We start from the raw sequence: 17,929 nt of genomic DNA on the forward strand, positions 1-17,929 counted from the left end.
ATGATACTGAGTGCTATCTGGAGCACTGAGCTGCTGCAGCAGCCATATGGTGGCTTAGTGCCGGGCGGCTGGCTCAACGTGGCCCTGCCCTAGAGCACCCCAGTGTTGGAGAGAGAGAGAGCAAGAGAGAAAGCGAGAGAGAGAGAGAGAGGGATTGATGTTAGTGCAAGCTGGGTGTTCCCAGGCACTGATCACCGTACAAACAAACAGGCACAAACACATCTGGTGAGCTGAGAGGGTAAGACCAGCTCCTGAGGATTGATCTTTAAATCTTGTTACATCAGCTGATGTACTTGGTGTGAGTACAATCCTTGTCCACAATCTTTGTCTGGAGTGTGATTAGTTCAAACTGATCCTCATCAGAATTTTTATTACACTGTTATCCACACTGTCCAAAATACTGTGCAAATAACAAGAGAACCCTTTAATTCTAAAATTTTAAAACTATTTTAAACTCTTAAATAAGTGTGAACAATCTTGCTCATCCAACCTTTAAACCAAGGGTTTCAATCTTTTTCTCTTGAATACAGTAATAGCTTCAACTCTTCATTGATGTGAGATTGGTTTGGTACTGGTTTGGTAAGGTTCTGAAATACCACCCCGGCTCATCACAAAGGTATTATGAAGGTCCTGCCTCACTTCAGAAAATATTGTTCTTCTTCTTATAACCCTTTGATGCGCAGCATGGGTCAAATGTAACAAAAAAGTTAATTTATTCATTCAGTATTCAAGGTATCTCTCATTTACCTTGTTTTTGATTAAAGCACATCCTTCTTTTTCCTTTTCCTTTTTGTATCAATACCCCTATAATGCACTCATGGGTCAAAAATGACCTTCATTTTCTATTTACATTCATAAATGGCTGAGAGTTTTTTTAGCGCAAATCTTTTATTGTGCAAATTTTATTTTCCTTTATTACTTTATGAAGAAGCAGCCTCAGTATTTCTACATCAGTTTTACACACACGAGTCAGACACCACCCACGTTTACCATTTCACAGCTCAGCACAGCCCCCATCACACAGCTAACTCAGTACTGTTTTACACTAACATTACCTAAGAAAATATTTGATGCCAGTAGTAAAAAAATAACTGTACATAATATTTAATTAGGTTTAGGTTACCTTGAGTGTGAGACCAGACAGAAAGTTACAGGTAATTATTATTAGCTATTAGCTGTTCACATTCTGTTATTATATTTTTTTAAATCTAGTTTGTTAACTTTTGTAGTTAGCTTAGCTAAGTACATTGGTAGGTCATTTAGCTAAAGGGTGTTTTTGTGATAATGATATTCTTGGTGACAATAGCTGAAATATTTTATGAATTTAAGTATTAAACTTTTTGTAGATTTTGTAATAAAAGTAAATGACCAAGATTCTGACTTTTATACACAGATTGTGTAAATAATAATAATAATAACAATAGTATTGTTATTATTATTATTATTATTATTATTATTATTATTATTATTATTATTATTATTATGTTGCTAACACTGTACGAGTGTTAACTGTCATCATATATATTTTTTTAATTATGTTAAAACAATTGAAAGCAATACTGAGTTAGCTGAGAGACGGGAGACCCATGGGCATTAGAGGGGTAGTGATACAAAATAGGGCTTTTATTTAAAAAGTAAGTTAGGTAAAAATAAAATAAGGACGTAGGATGGTGTAAAACATGTTAATTGAGAAATACCTTGAATTCTGAATAACTGAAATTATTTATTGCTATGTTATATCATAGAAACTCTCTATACATGAAGTTCCATAGAAAATGAATGCGGATAATTTTTGACCCATGTTGTGCATTAGTATCACCAATTTTATTTGCCTTTAAATCAGTCTTACTTGTATGCTTCCCAGCTAGACAAAAAGGCTGTATGACTTCTTAATAGCATGGTAAATTTAATTTGATCAGCGGAGTAATCTCTAATCTCTCCCCAGTGATAACACTTTCACACATACAGCATCCCCCTCTGGAGAGTGGCTACAACTAGACAGCGTGTGTTTCAGTGTTTTGGCTCCAGTTCCTAAGTCCCTGAGGGGTGTAATCCATGCCGCTCTCTGCTCTCTGCCCAAATGCACCTCAGGCTTTCAGCACCACAGCAGCCTGTCATGGCTAGAGGGCGCCAAAGATTTTCTCATACTGCTTTAACCTTTACACTGAGGTCCCTCCTTCTCTTTCTCTCTTGCTTAGGTGTGCAACTTTACGTGTATAGAGCTTCTTACAGTGATGTCGCAAAGCAAATTTACAGATATATGGTAGCAGGACAAAGAATTAAACAAAACATGAAATCAAAAACCCGTGAGCGACAGCGGCAAGGAAGAACTGCCTCAGAGCTGGATGAAGGAAACCCTGGGAGGAACCATGGCTCACAAAGGGGGACCAATCCTCCTCAGGTCAGGTTAAGTCACTTTACAGCCACATTAAAATAATACGTTCAGCTGTTTTGATACAATCGTAATAGTGGTGATAAAATTATTATTGAGGGATAATTGTAATAAAAAGTAATAATAGTAATTCAGATATGATATTTAATTGAGTACAGAGAATATAAATAGTATCAAAGTGTGGCTAGACATAGGGGTCCTCTAAATTTTGGAAACTATTGGAATCCAGCACTCTGTAAAGTAATCGTGATGCTTCAGAATCGAAGATGAGGTCTTGAGGATGCGTTTATTCAGGACCAAGTCCATGCAAGGCTTTATACATTAGCAGGAGAATTTTATAACCACAACAAAATTAAAATGAAAGCCAATGCAGTGCAGATAGCACTAAGCTAATATGATCAAATCTTGTAGTTGTAGTAAGAACCCTGATATCTACTCTAGATGTAATTAACTTATGCATTTGTTGACTGTCTCTATTGTCCAGGAAATACGTTCTACTACATATTTGAAGTATTGTTGTGAGGATTATATTCAGTAACAGGAGTGTTATTGAGGTCAGGATGTTGAATGATTATCACCCCACCTCATCCCTGGATGGAGCGCCATCATTTTACAGTGCACAGTTCCACAACTCAATCCGAGGGAGCTTTATACCTCTTTAACATATGCCTGACATTAGGTATGGTGCCAATCGTTTTATGTTTATTTGTGCCACAGATAAACATGAGTTCTGTTGGTAATGCTTCTCTACATGGACTAAACAAGCTCAAGTAACTGAATGCATTCACTAGAAAATAAACAAAAAAAGTAAGCCCACATTACTTGAACAGTTGTGTTAGTTAAACTATTGTTGTGTGAACAAAACTCAGTTAAGTTTTGTTCTGTTGTTTTGTTTATGCTTTTAATGAAAGACACAATGGTGTTTGAGATTCATAACCCAAACTCTCATTACCAAACTGTTGTACGGAAAATGTAGTTTTTTTTTTTTATTCACGTTTACTCCAGTGGAGTGTAAAAATGTGGTAAATCATTTTCAAACAATGAAGCTAATAGCATATGTGTCTAATTCTGCTTTTATCCTACTAACTAAATATGTACTCCCCTTTTATTTAACCTGTGTGTTTTATTTAACCTGTGCATCTACTTCATAGGACTTAGAGCAAAAATGACAGATACAGACTGAGCTCTGTATTTTTTTTGTATTTCTGCTGTGTATAACTTCATTGTGTTGCTGTAGTGTCCTCTGGATACCCAGTGAATTCCTGGCCTCATCAATTGTATTATTAGGCATTCTCAGTCAAACCTCATTCTGTTTACTTTAGTATTTTGACAAAACACTTAGTGCTATCAGACAGTTTTCTTCTTCGTGATTATTTTTTAACAAAAGACAAAAATATTGGCGAATGAGTTGTTTGGCTTTTCTGAGTCAAGGTGTTCCACCTCTTTTACAGAAACAACAGGAAAAATATTTCTTAGACCGATGTATTAATTACTCAGGAGCAGAATAGGTAACTATTGTACATGAACAATACGTCAGAAGCAGCACAAAAGATCCCCTTTATGACCTTTCTGCGTCTCTCTCAATGACAGAACAGGGTAGAAAAAACATTCTGTTAGTGCCCCACTCCAATTTGTTCTTGGAACCCGCAATATCAGGTTGGAGAAAAGCCAGCATATTAGATTAGTTCAGTCCACTGTTTTCATTATAGCCTACTACTGTTGGAGAGAGTGGACGAGAGACTCTAATGTGCTATAATTGATGTTTACTCAGATGCTGTGACTGTAAGTGTTTGCAGGCTGGCTACTGTGCCATCGTCCGTTCTCCACAGGCATTCTGGGAGGACGGGTTCATCCATTCACTTCATCAGTGTGTTAAGATGCTGAAGAATGTCTTAAATAAATTACTTTGCTCACGAAAGGTCTTGGACCACTGCCTACCATTTACATGAGTAAATTTACACAACATTTTTGTGAAAAAAAAATAACACTGCATCTACATTGCATTAGTTGTAATGTTTTATTTTAACATAGCAAAAAACATTAAAAAGAATGTGTGAAAAGATAATGGCATAATAATTATGCAACAAATAAAAAAAAGAACTGTGTCTAAACTGTGCAGAAACATGCCCTATTTATGCTTAATTACTGAGGAGGATTTGTTCATATATTTTCAACAATATGTGTCATTTGACCGTAAACATAACCAACATCTTTTTTTATAATTAATTAGTATTAGTCCAGCTGTTGTGTTTTTTCTTATTCATTTTGAATTCATAAAGCTTTAAAAGCTAAAAATATAAATGCATTATAAACTATTTAAAAAAAAAAACTTTTTTGTTCCACCTGTACGGTGGCTGAGAAAGCCCAGCGCAGTGCAAATTGATAAGCGCTGCAAAAGCACAAAACACATCCATCAAAATTACAACACAGGCGCAGCAAATAGAAAAACGCGCTGCAAAAAGAAAAACGCACTGCAAATAGAAAAACGCGCTGCAAATAGAACCACAACACAACGGAAGTGAGTCACAACACAACGGAATTTTCCCGGGGGACCTTAAAAGATGCTGTACCAGCTGTATACAAAGGACAATAAGTGGCAAACAAGCTTCTGAAAAGTAAGTTATGTTTATTACCTGTGATTACCACGGTTGTGTGCATATTATTAAAAGTTCTGCTTCACAAAATGCCTTGTTTGCCACTTATTGTCCTTTGTACACATAGTGAAGTCCGAGACGTTACTGAAGACGCAGCTTAGCTGGTACAGTATCTTTTAAGGTCCCCCGGGAAAATTCCGTTGTGTTGTGACTCACTTCCTTTGTGTTGTGGTTCTATTTGCAGCGCGTTTTTCTATTTGCAGCGCGTTTTTCTATTTGCTGCGCCTGTGTTGTAATTTTGATGGATGTGTTTTGTGCTTTTGCAGCGCTTTTCAATTTGCACTGCGTTGGGCTTTCTCGGCCACCGTACACCTGCCATCAAGCAGATAAATTAACCAGATGGCCCTATTTTCTCGATCTTATAGATGAGCCGCACAGCTTGATTTAGGGCATATCGGTGTGTCTTTGCCATTGCAACAACTAAAAAAGTACGCCTTGTGTGGCTTGAAAATACAAATAGTATGTACTAATTCTCTTAATTAATCATGGTTGTGTTTTGGGCATAATGGGCAATAAATCAATCCGCATGTCACTTCCCATTCCCAGGTGAGCTCTGACATTGGCGCATTGCTTTTTCAGAGGTGCAGCTACCTGGACGTGTCCAACAGAGCAGAGAAAACTGACCTGCTTTTTAATGCTCGTTCATTCTGTGTATTGTTGATGTAAAAGTTTGCATAGGTGCCAACAGGCATGTGCTATGGGTTTGTGCACTGCTGCGGGTCCATGTGTGTATGTAATGTTGGGGATGCACCTGTGTTGACAATTCAGTGTCTAGATAGCAATAAATATCTGACTTTTAATGTCTGTGTTTTCCGTTACCAAGATAGCAATACACCAGACATTTATCTAGACCACCATGCCCATCTGTGTACATATATCAACAAGCTTCGCTTCTATTTACACATTGTAGTGTGAAAAAAGACTGGTCAGTATTGATTTTTCTACTCTGGGTTATAGCTAAAGGAAATTTAATAGATATTGTGCTTCACAGCTATTTCACAGGTTTATTTAATGCTGCCAAGTTAGGATCTCACTCATTTTTTTTCAGCACTTATTCAGGATTTGATGTGTTCTTTCTACAGCTGTCTTTACTCTCTAAGATGGATACAGACCAATTACTAACATAAACAAACAACTGTGCTATGGTAGCACTTTTATCATTAACTCTGAGCTGAGTGCAGAGATGATGTGATCCCCCCCTTCGCTCCTCTGTGGCTGTGCTCTGTAAAACCAGCCGCATCAGCAGAGCCCGGGCCGAGCCGGGACTGCCTGTGTTATCTAGCTCATGTCATCATGCTCTGTTTGTCTCGTTGAGGCCATTAAGTGTGACTAACATGGCCGCACAGCAGTTAGCCGGCTCCGCCCTGGGGCGCTGGGATCTGATGTCAGCCCTCTCTCTCTCCTGCAGTTTACTTCCAGTCTCGGGATACATCGTATCATTTTTTAATGGAGGATGGGGAAAACAGCGCTCTGTCTAGCTCTGCATACTTTCCTGGCCTCTGTGTGTGTGTGTGTGTGTGTGTGTGTGTATGTGTTGCTATAATGTTTGCGTATCTTCACGTCTGTTGATTCATTGTGAGCCGTCTCCTTGCCTCAGAGGCAGATGCTCGCAAGGTCAAAGCCAACAGTTCTTCCTCGCAGTGAAAATGTTAAGCCTGCTGCCAAATATGACCTTTAAGTCAGGTGCTAACGGGCTGACTTGTGCTACACTCTGTGGCTGTGTGTGGAGGGGTGTGTGAGTGTGTATTGCTGTTCACGCCAGTTTTCTTATCGTTGACCCTTAGGTCACTGGATGGAGAGAAGGTCGTCTTTTGTCACTTGTCCACTACTGTGACAATGACTGAACGAAAGCTGTCAAAGTGCAGCTGGCAGGTCTTTGCATCTTACCATCTCTCTCTCTCTCCCTTTCTATCTCTCTCTTTTTCTCCCTCCCTTCCTATTTTTTCTCTCTTTTTCAGTCTATCCTCAGTTTTTCCCCTGACTGCATGACACAGCTCCCATGCCCATGGCTTTACCCATCTAAATTGCTCTGTTCAGATCCCATTACAGTTGACCTCATTTTGGCTCAGTCGAAACACAGGCTGTCTCAGTTGCAGCCTTTATCTTCTTCCATTCATATTAACTGTCATTCCCACTGCTCATATGATCTAGCATTGATAAGTGACTATAGGCCAATAGCAGCTTTTGGTTCTGATGACAGGCCTCTGTTGATCCTTTTTTGCCTTAGTCACAAAAATGTATCCAGATAACCTGATTTTGAAGCAACTTCCTAATGGTGAGACCTGACTTTCACCAGTGCTCTGCCTGTCAGTAGGGGGATGATTCAGTTGAGTAGCTCTGAGTCTCTCCCTGAAGGCCATCTTGGCAACTGTAGCTCTGGTGAGATGACAGTAAAGCACGGTGCCACAGAGGCGACTGTGACTCCAGCACAGGCTCTCAGTGGAGTTCTTGCTGGGTAAGGAGGTTGCTCTCTCTCTGCTCCTCCGTGAGTCACCACGCTCCCATTAAGAGCGTGCAGCTCGAGCGGCTTGCGTAATGCGGGGCGAAACTGCGACGCAGGCAGCTGACGAGGCCAGTTAGCACATGCTCCACTGAGCCACAGCTGTGGTCCATCTGGAGCTGGCCGCATTGCAGGGGTTAGCATTGACTGTGCTGCCCGTGTGTGGCTGCCCAGCCCAGCTGAGGCTGAGCCGGGCTGCAGTGGGGTCAGGGCCCGTCTGCAGTTCAACAAAAAGTGCTGAAGCTAAGCAGTAAAGTCAAAGTCTGCAGTGGTCCAGAGACTGGAGCATGGTGACGTTCATAGTAGTTAGTTACTGAATAATAAACCATAATGGTAATAACTGTAAAACAAAACTATACAATACTATCTTAATTTTCATTATTTCAATAAATCTACATCTGTCCCATGCGTACTATATTATTGGATCATATTAATAATCCATTTACTGATCTTCTGGCTAGATAAAGTACTGCACAAAAGTGTGTTAGGCTGTCTGTTAAAAATAGGTACAGTGGTATAAAAGTAAGAGTTTGGGCACCTTGGTAATTTTCATGATTTCCTTTATAAATCATTGGTTGTTGTTAAATATGTCATATAGCAGATGAACACAGTGATATTTGAGAAGTGAAATTTATAGTTTATAGGATTTACAGAAAGTGTGCAATAATTCTTTAAACAAAATTAGGCAGGTGCATAAATTTGAAAATTACATCAATATTTAGTAGATCCTCCTTTTGCAGAAATAACAGCTTCTAAACCAGGGGTGTCCAAACGTTTTTTGTTCGTGGCCAGAAAGAGAAATATATGTGCAGTGACGGGCCACAGACTCTGTAATAAAATTATACTTATAAAAATAATTCCCTATTAGCCTACCGTGCTCTGCAAAACTAGCGAGCTGATTGGCTGTATCTCCTGAAGGCGGAACTTTATTCTTGAACTCTCTCCGTGATTAGCGTTAAGATATTTTCCATTCACACAGCACTCAGTGGCCTGCTTCCTCATTATTAATACAGCTGAGCTGAGCAAAACGATTCAGGGCTACTGGAAAATTATTCGGGGCTAAAGCCCTGGAAGCCCAGGCCAGGCGACACTGCTGCCTAATATATTCATTCTAAAAACTGGGGTGTCAGGTTGCTTTTCTCAGGAGTTCTTCTGGCCACGTCACACACCTTTACATACTTACGTCACATATACAGCCTCCGAAGGAGAATCTGGCTGTTTTACTGAGAGCACACTCTCACTGCTTTTAGACCCTTTGGCCCGTTTTTTGCGCTACATCTGCGTATTTTTTTTTATTTTTTGGCCAGTTTTCCGCACTACAACTGTGCATTCTCGCCACTTTTAGACTCTTTGGCCTGTTTTCTGCACTGCAACTGAGCACTCTCAACGCTTTTAGACTCTTTTGCCCGTTTTCTGATGCCTAGCGTTCAAACTTTGAATCTCACATTATAAAAACCTGCTTAATAGCAGGCCAGCTTTCATTTTATTTCGTAAATAGCTTGTGGGCCTCTCCAAAAAAGGAAACATGATTAAAGGTATTTTGGATCATTCTTCTTTACTAAACATCTCCAGTTCAGTCAGGTTTGATGGTTTCTGAGCATGAACAGCCCGCTTTAAATCACACATCACATTTATAGTAATATTCAGGTCTGGGGACTGAAAGGATCATTCCAGAATGTTGTACTTGTGCATGAATGTTGTACTCTGCATGAATGCTTTAGTAGATTTTGAGCTGAGTGTTTAGGGTTGTTGTCTTATAGAAGTATCCAGCCCCGGCGCAACTTCAACTTTCTCACTGATTCTAAAACATTTTTCTCAAGAATCTGCTGATATTGACTGGAATCCATGAGACTCTCAACTTTACCAAGATTCCAGTACCTGCTCTGATCACAAAGCCTCACAGCATGATGGAATTGGTACCAAATTACTGTGGTGGAATGCTGTGTTCTTTTTTCGTCATGCATACTGCCCTCCAAATAACTAAATTTTAGTTTCATCAGTCCACAACACCTTATTCCAAAATAAAGCTGACTTGTAAAAATGTACTTTAGCATACCTCAAGCGACTCTGTTTGTGGCGTGTGTGCAGAAAAGGCTTCTTCTGCATTTCTCTCCCATACAGCCTCTCATTGTGCAAAGTGTGCTGAATAGCACAGTTATGAACAGTGACTCCATCTGCTGTAAGATGATGATCTAGATGTTTGGAGCTGGTCTGTGGGATGACTGACTGTTTCCACCATCCTTCTCCTCTGCTTATCTGAGATTTTTCTTGCTCTGCCAGTTCAGGTCTTAACTAGAACTGTGCCTGTGGTTTTCCTCTTCCTTAATATGTTCCTCACAGTGGAAACTGACAGCTATCTCTGAGATCGCTTTTTGTATTCTTTACCTAAACCATGATGTTGAACAATCTTTGTTTTCAGGTCATTTGAGAGTTGTGTCTTGAAGCTCCCATGTTGTCACTCTTCAGTGAAGATACAAAGAGGAGGAAAACTTTAACCCCACATTAACCCTTTCTCATAATTGGATTCACCTGTGTATGTAGGTCAAGGGTCAATTGGAACAAATTTTGTGTTACAATATTTAGTTCTAAAGGTATTCAGGTCAATAAAATGATGAGGGTGCCCACATTTATGCACCTGACTAATTTTGTTTAATTTTGTTTAAACTTTTTTTGTTAAAAAAAATTACTGCACACTGTAAATCCTATAAACTTAATTTAACTTCTTAAATACCAGTGTGTTCTTCTGCTGTATGATAAATTTAATTGAAATTGCTGATACCAACAACCAAAAATTTATAAAGGGAATTCATAAAAAAAATATCAGGGGTTCCCAAACTCTTTCATACCACTGTGGCTTAGCCTATTTTCTTAGACCATAAGAATGCATTGGTTTAAACAACATTAATATTAGAATAAATACAAATTTAAAAAACAGTGTGGTTTATACAGTACTGTACCCAAACAATACCCAACAGTACCCAAACAATAACTACTTTATCTAATCAGCTTTTCTTATTAAAATAAATTACTTAAGCTGCGGGTGTTTTTTTTTTATGAGCAAATCAGTGTATGTAGGTTTTATTTGAAGAATATTTTTTACCCATACTCCAATTTTGCGTTTTATCTCAAAACCTCATTACAAAACATCTAGAGATGCCAATTGATATTTGGAAGCAAATGCTCTAATCTAATAAAGGCAAAATAGAAATGTAAGCGCAAAATAATGTTACATCAGCTTTCCTTAACCAGTCAGCAACTTCCATCTCTTTTCAAAAGACCTCCAATCACACCTGTCTTCCTGCTTTTATAAGCCACTGATTCACCTGGGCAGATGACAGCCTACACTGAAGACTTTTACTTCAAATCGAAGACTTTAGTTCATATCAAATTGTAAAGATTTTTTTCATTTGCTTGCTTCTGGAGTCTCCTGGTACAACTGTTTGGCCATGATCAGTAAAGGTACATTTGGGAAAAAAAAAGCATTTTCTGCCAAGAGAGTTGAAAGTATCATGTTTAGGGATTGTGACATATTGCAGGGATGGAGGAAATAAAAAGAATAGGCAACAAAATATGTTTTCACATGTAAAACACAATTAAGGCTGATAACAAATAGATTTGCACTATTAAGTATATTAATGTATCTGTATTGAAACATTTGGACTTAAATAAAATGTTTATGACTTGTGCTTCTTTTTGATTTATTGAATTCATTGATTTAATTGCTCTGAGGGTTAAGAGGTGAAATTAAATAAACCTACAAAGTCCCATTCACAGCAAGATGATTGATTCATAAAATAAAAGAATGTAAATAACAACTAATTCTATTTTTCATGCTATTGGTTCAATACATTTCTCCATAAAGATTATTAGCACTCATCTGACACTGATGATCTACCTCTGTTCACTTTAAAGGTCATGTGACCATGCTCCTTATAGAAGGACATACACATAAGTAGATACACCACTGCAAGAAGTATAGTTTTATCTGCTTTACTGTGTATTCATACTCTGATCTTTTAATTAGGGCATCAATACAGATTAGATCCAGTTGGATGAACAGGGAAAGTTGAAAATGGTCATTGAGGGTCTTATTTGACCCATATAACAGAAATACCTCTTTGTTACTTTGTTGAAGTAAAATATTTTGGGTACACTCTGTCAAATATCTATTAATGTAAAAAGTTAATTAAAAGTGCAATCTGATTTCCACAGTTATGGAACATCTGCATAATGTTAAAGATTATACATTACTACGTTTTTATTTCCATTTTCTATAGCCTTTAAAACCGTTTTATAATAATTAAGTAACTTAAGGATTGGGGTCAGCACTTAGTAACACCCCTATTTGACAGTACCAGCTAAAGGTCTTTCATTTTACAATTGGGATTTTTTTCATTCTTCCTAGAACAAGGCTTATAGTTCTGTGAGATTCTTACACTGTTTAATGGTCTTCTGCTTAAGCTTCTTTTCATGACGTTCTACACTTCTCAGTTATCCAACATACGTTTGCCCATGTTAGCCAAAAATATCTATTTTAACTTCCTCAGTGCATGGGACCTGTTTCCAACATGCACTATTCTTTTTCAGATATTACTCTAAAATGTGTGATGGTAAGTGTTGCTGTGAGAACAAAAATATGCTCTTGAAAAAAAAGTCACATTTATGCATAAAGTCAGAAAAGTAACGTTTTGTGCAGCTCTCGTAGTAGAACAGTGTACCATCACTTAGCAAAATTTTGAAAGTTTTTTACAGTCTTGTTTACATTAAAAAGTGCTTTTCCTTTTTTTTTTTTGCAGACTTTTGCTTTTTGACCAGTAATTATTTTAACAATCAGATTTTAGCCAGTTGCTTAGAGTAGCCCATGGCTACTGCTACATAGATTTAAAAGTGTTTATAAAGATCTGCATTAATTCCCAAGGATAACTCTGAACAGGCTAAAGACGTGACACGCTAAACTGTTCACTACTCATTCAGCACCGTCTGTGTGCAAAAAACTGCCACATATCAATATTTACACATTCAGCCACAACACACACACACACGCACAATGTTAGAGAGGAAATTTGGAGGGAGGGGAGTAGACAGAAAAGTAGAGCCCTTCAACTATTCATAGTGCAAACAATATCAGCGCACACTAAGATGTCAATAGGCTGAGGTGTTGTTGTTTTTTAGTTAAAAAATCATTCCACTCGTTCCTAAATCTGACAGATCATGAAATCTTCTGTACAAACCGCATCTTACAAATGGAAAAAAATAAAAATCGTTTATTAAAACCTAGACTTGAACAAAAATGTATCAGCCCTACACGAGAACCAAATATGTGCTTAAATAATGAAAAATATCTCAGTTAATAACTGAGAAAACACAATAAACTTTATAACAACTATTGATTAAATTCCAGAGCAACTGAGTAATAAAAAAAAAAAATAAAACATGTATTTTAACTTGCCAGGCCCAAGGCCTCACAATCTTCTGTTAGTGAACATGATTTACTATACAACCGCTAGTTTCTCTGTGCCCTCAAAAAAAAAAGGGTTTGTTATTTAGCACGCATTAGATACAGTAAAATGAAACGGTCTAAGAAAAGTCTAAAAGAAGATCTGAGAAGGATGATCATTCATTTTCACAATTTAGTAATGTCTCTCTTTTCACATTTCTAAACAACTGCAGATTCCAATCAGACTTTAGAGTTATTCTGCATGTAGAGGGACTTCTGAAGTCTGGATTTGGATGGTTAGGAACAACCCCAGAAACAGCAAGCTGCAGACCTGCCATGAACTTAACGCAGCCGGGACACGACCGTTACCATCTATAGTCAAGCTAGTTTTACACTGAAATAAGGACAAAACAGGGTCATTTTTATATGAAAATCTCAGTGGGTCAGAAAAAAAAGCTTTTTATCTGTTTTACAAACATAGGCTTTACACAAATGTACTAGATTTGTAATAGGAATTCACAATGAGCTTTTGCACATAGTCAAAAATGTGTGCCTCTGCACGTTAGTTCAGAAAATGCATTACTTCCTCCATAACTTTGTAGCATTCATAAATACTTTGATTTTCATGTGTTTATTACTTTTGTCTGCACTAGAAAAAGACAAAGAAGCCATCATTATAATAAGTGGGTAGTAATACTATATAATACGTGGTCAGTAACAGGTGCAATGTAGAAATTTCAAGTTTTTAACCAGTTTAAACAAAGTAAAATTTACTGTATTTGGGCTGAGTAAAGAACAAATAACTGCTAGATGATGTCAGTACCAAAATCTCCTGTGTCTACTGTACATAATTTATTTAAGACATTTACAGCCATTGAGACTGTAGTTAACTTTCAGATACATAAAAAAAGAGAAAAAATGCAGAATAATTGCAAAAAATGATGAACGGTGCCTGAAGACCTCAATCAGCTTTCACATCAAGTTGAGCTGACCTGTAGACACATCGTACAACCATAGAGCAGTGTCAGCTCATAATTTCCATTGTCATCTAATTGTTGTTTAGCTGCTTCTGGATGTTTTGATCTTATGCATGGCAATATGAAATCTGAAAACAAAGAATTCTGAATTTTGGAGTGCAAAGAAAGGCCTAGTGTCAGAAAGCTGGGTCTCCATAGGAGGTTATAGGGCTTCCAGCAGGACAATGACCCCCCAAAAAAGTGGACAGCAATTAGCCCAGGTCTAAATCCTGTTGAGCACATATAGATTTCAAAACAGCAGTTCAGAGAAGGTACCCTTCAAATTGATGGGACCTGGAGCAGCTGGAAAAAGAAGAGGGTTCTAAAATTCCTGTAGAGAGGTTTAAAATATATATTTATTTTTTTATGGGAAACAATTAATTAATGATTAGTTCCAACCTATTTCTTGAAGTCTGTGTGGAAATAGTAGATGTAGTAGTAGTGATAAACATGTAATAAACTTGAAAAACCTAAGCATTTGCAATTGTATCAATGTTCTTGAAGAAGTGGGGCATTTTTTGAGAAACAGGGCGCAGAAGTCACTTAAACAGAACCTGTCTGTCAACATGAAGCAGCTAAATAAATTCAAAAAAAGATGAGAAAAAAGCCAGTGTAATCTATCTCTGTCTCTATCTGGGACTCCAGAGAACCACAGTAAGAGCTATTATTCACAAATGGATAAAACATGGAACACTGGTGAACCTTCCCAGGAGTGGATGGCCGACCGAAATTATTCCAAAAGGGCATGAACATCTCATCCAGGAGGTCACAAAAGAACCCAGAACAACATTTAAAGAACTGCAGGTCTCACTTGCCTCAGTTAAGGTCAGTGTTATTGATTCAATAATAAGAAAGAGACTGGTCGAAAATAGTATCCATGGGAGAGTTCCACAGCAAAAAAAAAAAAACACTGCTGACCAAAAAGAACACAACAGCCCATCTCACCTTTACCAAAAAACATCTTGATGATCCCCATAACTTTGAGTAAATATTTTTTTTTAGGCTGACGTGACAAAAGTGGAACTTTTTTTAAGATGTGTCCCATAACATAATGTGTAAAACTAGCACATAACTAAAAAAAAATCATTCTGAATGTAAAACATGGTGGTGGTAGTGTGATGGTCTGGGGCTGTTTTGCTACTTTAGGGCCTCGACAACTTGCTGAAATTGCTGTTCTACCAGACAATCCTGAAGGAGAATATCTGGCAATCTGTTCATGCCCTGTTCAAGCTCAGGTGTACTTGGGTTCTGCCGCAGGACAATGATCCAAAGCACATAAATAAGTCTACCTCCTGCTTAAAAAAATAAAGGGTTTGGAGTGGCCTAGTCAAAATCTGATGATCACAAACAGGCCTCCAGTGTGGCTAAATTAAAACAATTAAATGGCCCAGAATTTCTCCACAGAGAAATAAAAGACTTGTTGGCGGTTATCGGTAAAGATTAATTGCAGTTGTTGTCACTAAGGGTGGCACAACCAATTTATTAGTTTAAGGGGGCAAACACCTTTTCACACAGGGTTAGATTGGTTTGGATAATTTTTCCTTTAATAAATAAAATTATCACTTAAAAAGTGCTTTTTATATTATGTTATCTTTGTCTGATATTAAACTTTATTTTATAATATGAAAAATATTAGTATGACAAAAATCAAAAGAATCTGTAGGGGGCAAATACTTTGTATTTTTTTAAAGGTGAATTATTTTTTTTACATTTACAATAAAGACCATTGACAGCATGTAAGCCTTAAACAGAATAATTACAAATTAAAAATGAACATGGAGAAAACTGTGACTAAAAAAAGAAAAATATTTAAAAGAGATCATCAAAATATTTTAAATATGTTTTTTTTTCTGCTATAAATTGCAGTGGATCCTTGTGGACTGAGGTAAAACAAATATATATATTTTTTGTGTATTGTGCATTCATTTCTTCTCTGCATTTGTTCATGTGCTCTCATGTGTATTAGTGAGGATGCTGGTCTTTGTTCAAAGACCATAGTGCAAGTTCAGGTCTAATGGCACTACCCGCCTTTGTCTGTCAGCCTCATCAACTGAGAGGTTACAGGATAAGACCATTATATCTGAGATCTCTCTGGGTCTTTCTCTCTCTCTATTTATTCATCTACCTGTGAGTGTGTATATGTGTCTTTTCCACCCCCAGTCCCTTCCGTATCATATGTGTTTTTAATTAATTGGTTATGCTAATTATTATTATTTATATTTATTTTTTTGTTGTATTTTTTTTTTTACATTTTACATAATTTGAGTCTGGTACTTGTGGTAAGTGTTGGAGTGAATCAATAGGTTGCTGTTGTTTGCATTATCTTAATCTATAAAGTTGTCTGTGCTCCCATCATCGAGGTCAACATTGAGAGGCTCTTTGGTGAATAAACCATGTTGTAATGGTTGCAGTAAAACTGCTCCATCGGTGAAGTAGTTGTCAAGATTTTTTTTTATCTATGTGCAGAAATGAACTGATGATTTAATTGCCTTTCACACCATACATATAACATGCTTATTTTTAATTATGCACTGTATGTTGCTCACTGCAGTTTTCCACTGCAGACAAAAAAAAAATAGATACATAACAAAATAACTTTTTAAAATTATTATTATTGTATTTTTATTATTATTATTATGTTTTTTTTATTTGTTTGTTCAGTGTAGAAAATGCAAGGCAACCATTAATTGAATTGTTCATTTTTAGTCTTGAAAAAAAGTGCTGTTACATGTCTTGCTTTGAATCAGGTCGATTTGCTGAGGGTGCATGAATCCCCTTGGTTCTAAACAGGGCAAAAATAAAACTTTTTATCTTTTGTAGTGGTTCTTTAGTAAACGGAGGACAAATACAATTAGTCTGCGCCCTCGTTTTACTTCTGTCCACTTCGCTTCCCACACTTTTCTCTGCATTTTTTTATTGTTCTCCTCGGGATCCTTTCGTCAAAAAAATAATCATTTCTTAATCGAGAAGAAAAATGTGGGCCCATTCACGATCAAGGTAAGTGACAACTACACATCTACTACAAACTTTTTTTTCTCTTTTCAACGTTTATACAGAAAAACACAGTAATCTTCTCTAGAATTAGCATTTTCATAGTGGATTAAAATAAACCAACGTAGTTTAGACTTCATTTGCTTAATTGTGAAGCCATCAAGTTTAGAACCAAGCAGTGATGGAAATTGTAGACGAAAGCGTAACAAGGAACAAGGTAACAGAGAAGCACAAACACCTTTTTATTTGTCAAACACATTTCATACATTTCAATATCTTTTATAATAATTCATTTAACAAAACCGCGTTTTATTACAGTTTTACAAAATAAATAATTAAAATAGAAATCTAAATGTTAAAAGTAGTATGAGCTTTCCTCTGTCGTATACACACAATAATGTTAAAATCTAAGAAAAAGGCGGCACACTGTTCATTTTATTGCGCAAAATAAAAACACAGCTCGGCTCAAACCATACCAAAATTGCATCCCTTCCGCAGCTAATGCCAGCTGTTTCTGACTGTACACTGTAAAGCCTAATTAGCTGTACTTACTGAAATGGCTCTCGAAAAATAGCCTTTGTGTTCTAGCAGGCGAACGATTATATTTTAGGATACACTGTGATAAAATTGTGGCGCTCTGTATCTAAAGAACAATTAAAATAAGGGCTTGAGGCCCCTATAGAGAGTCATTCATCGAGACATGTTTTGCTATCGGTTTTTAGTACTGTGGGCCTTTTCTACATATACAGTAAGTTGAGGTCATATATTGAAAACAGCAGCAGCAACAACAATATTAACAACAACTATAATGAAATAATAATATTAAATAATAATAAAAACAATAATAATAATAATAACAACACCAACAATAACCACGTTTTAATAATAAACATCACGAATAATAATAATAATAATAATAATAATAATAATAATAATAAT

Source organism: Astyanax mexicanus, chromosome 1 (genome assembly GCF_023375975.1).
Source record: "Astyanax mexicanus isolate ESR-SI-001 chromosome 1, AstMex3_surface, whole genome shotgun sequence".
Taxonomy (NCBI): Eukaryota; Metazoa; Chordata; class Actinopteri; order Characiformes; family Acestrorhamphidae; genus Astyanax; species Astyanax mexicanus.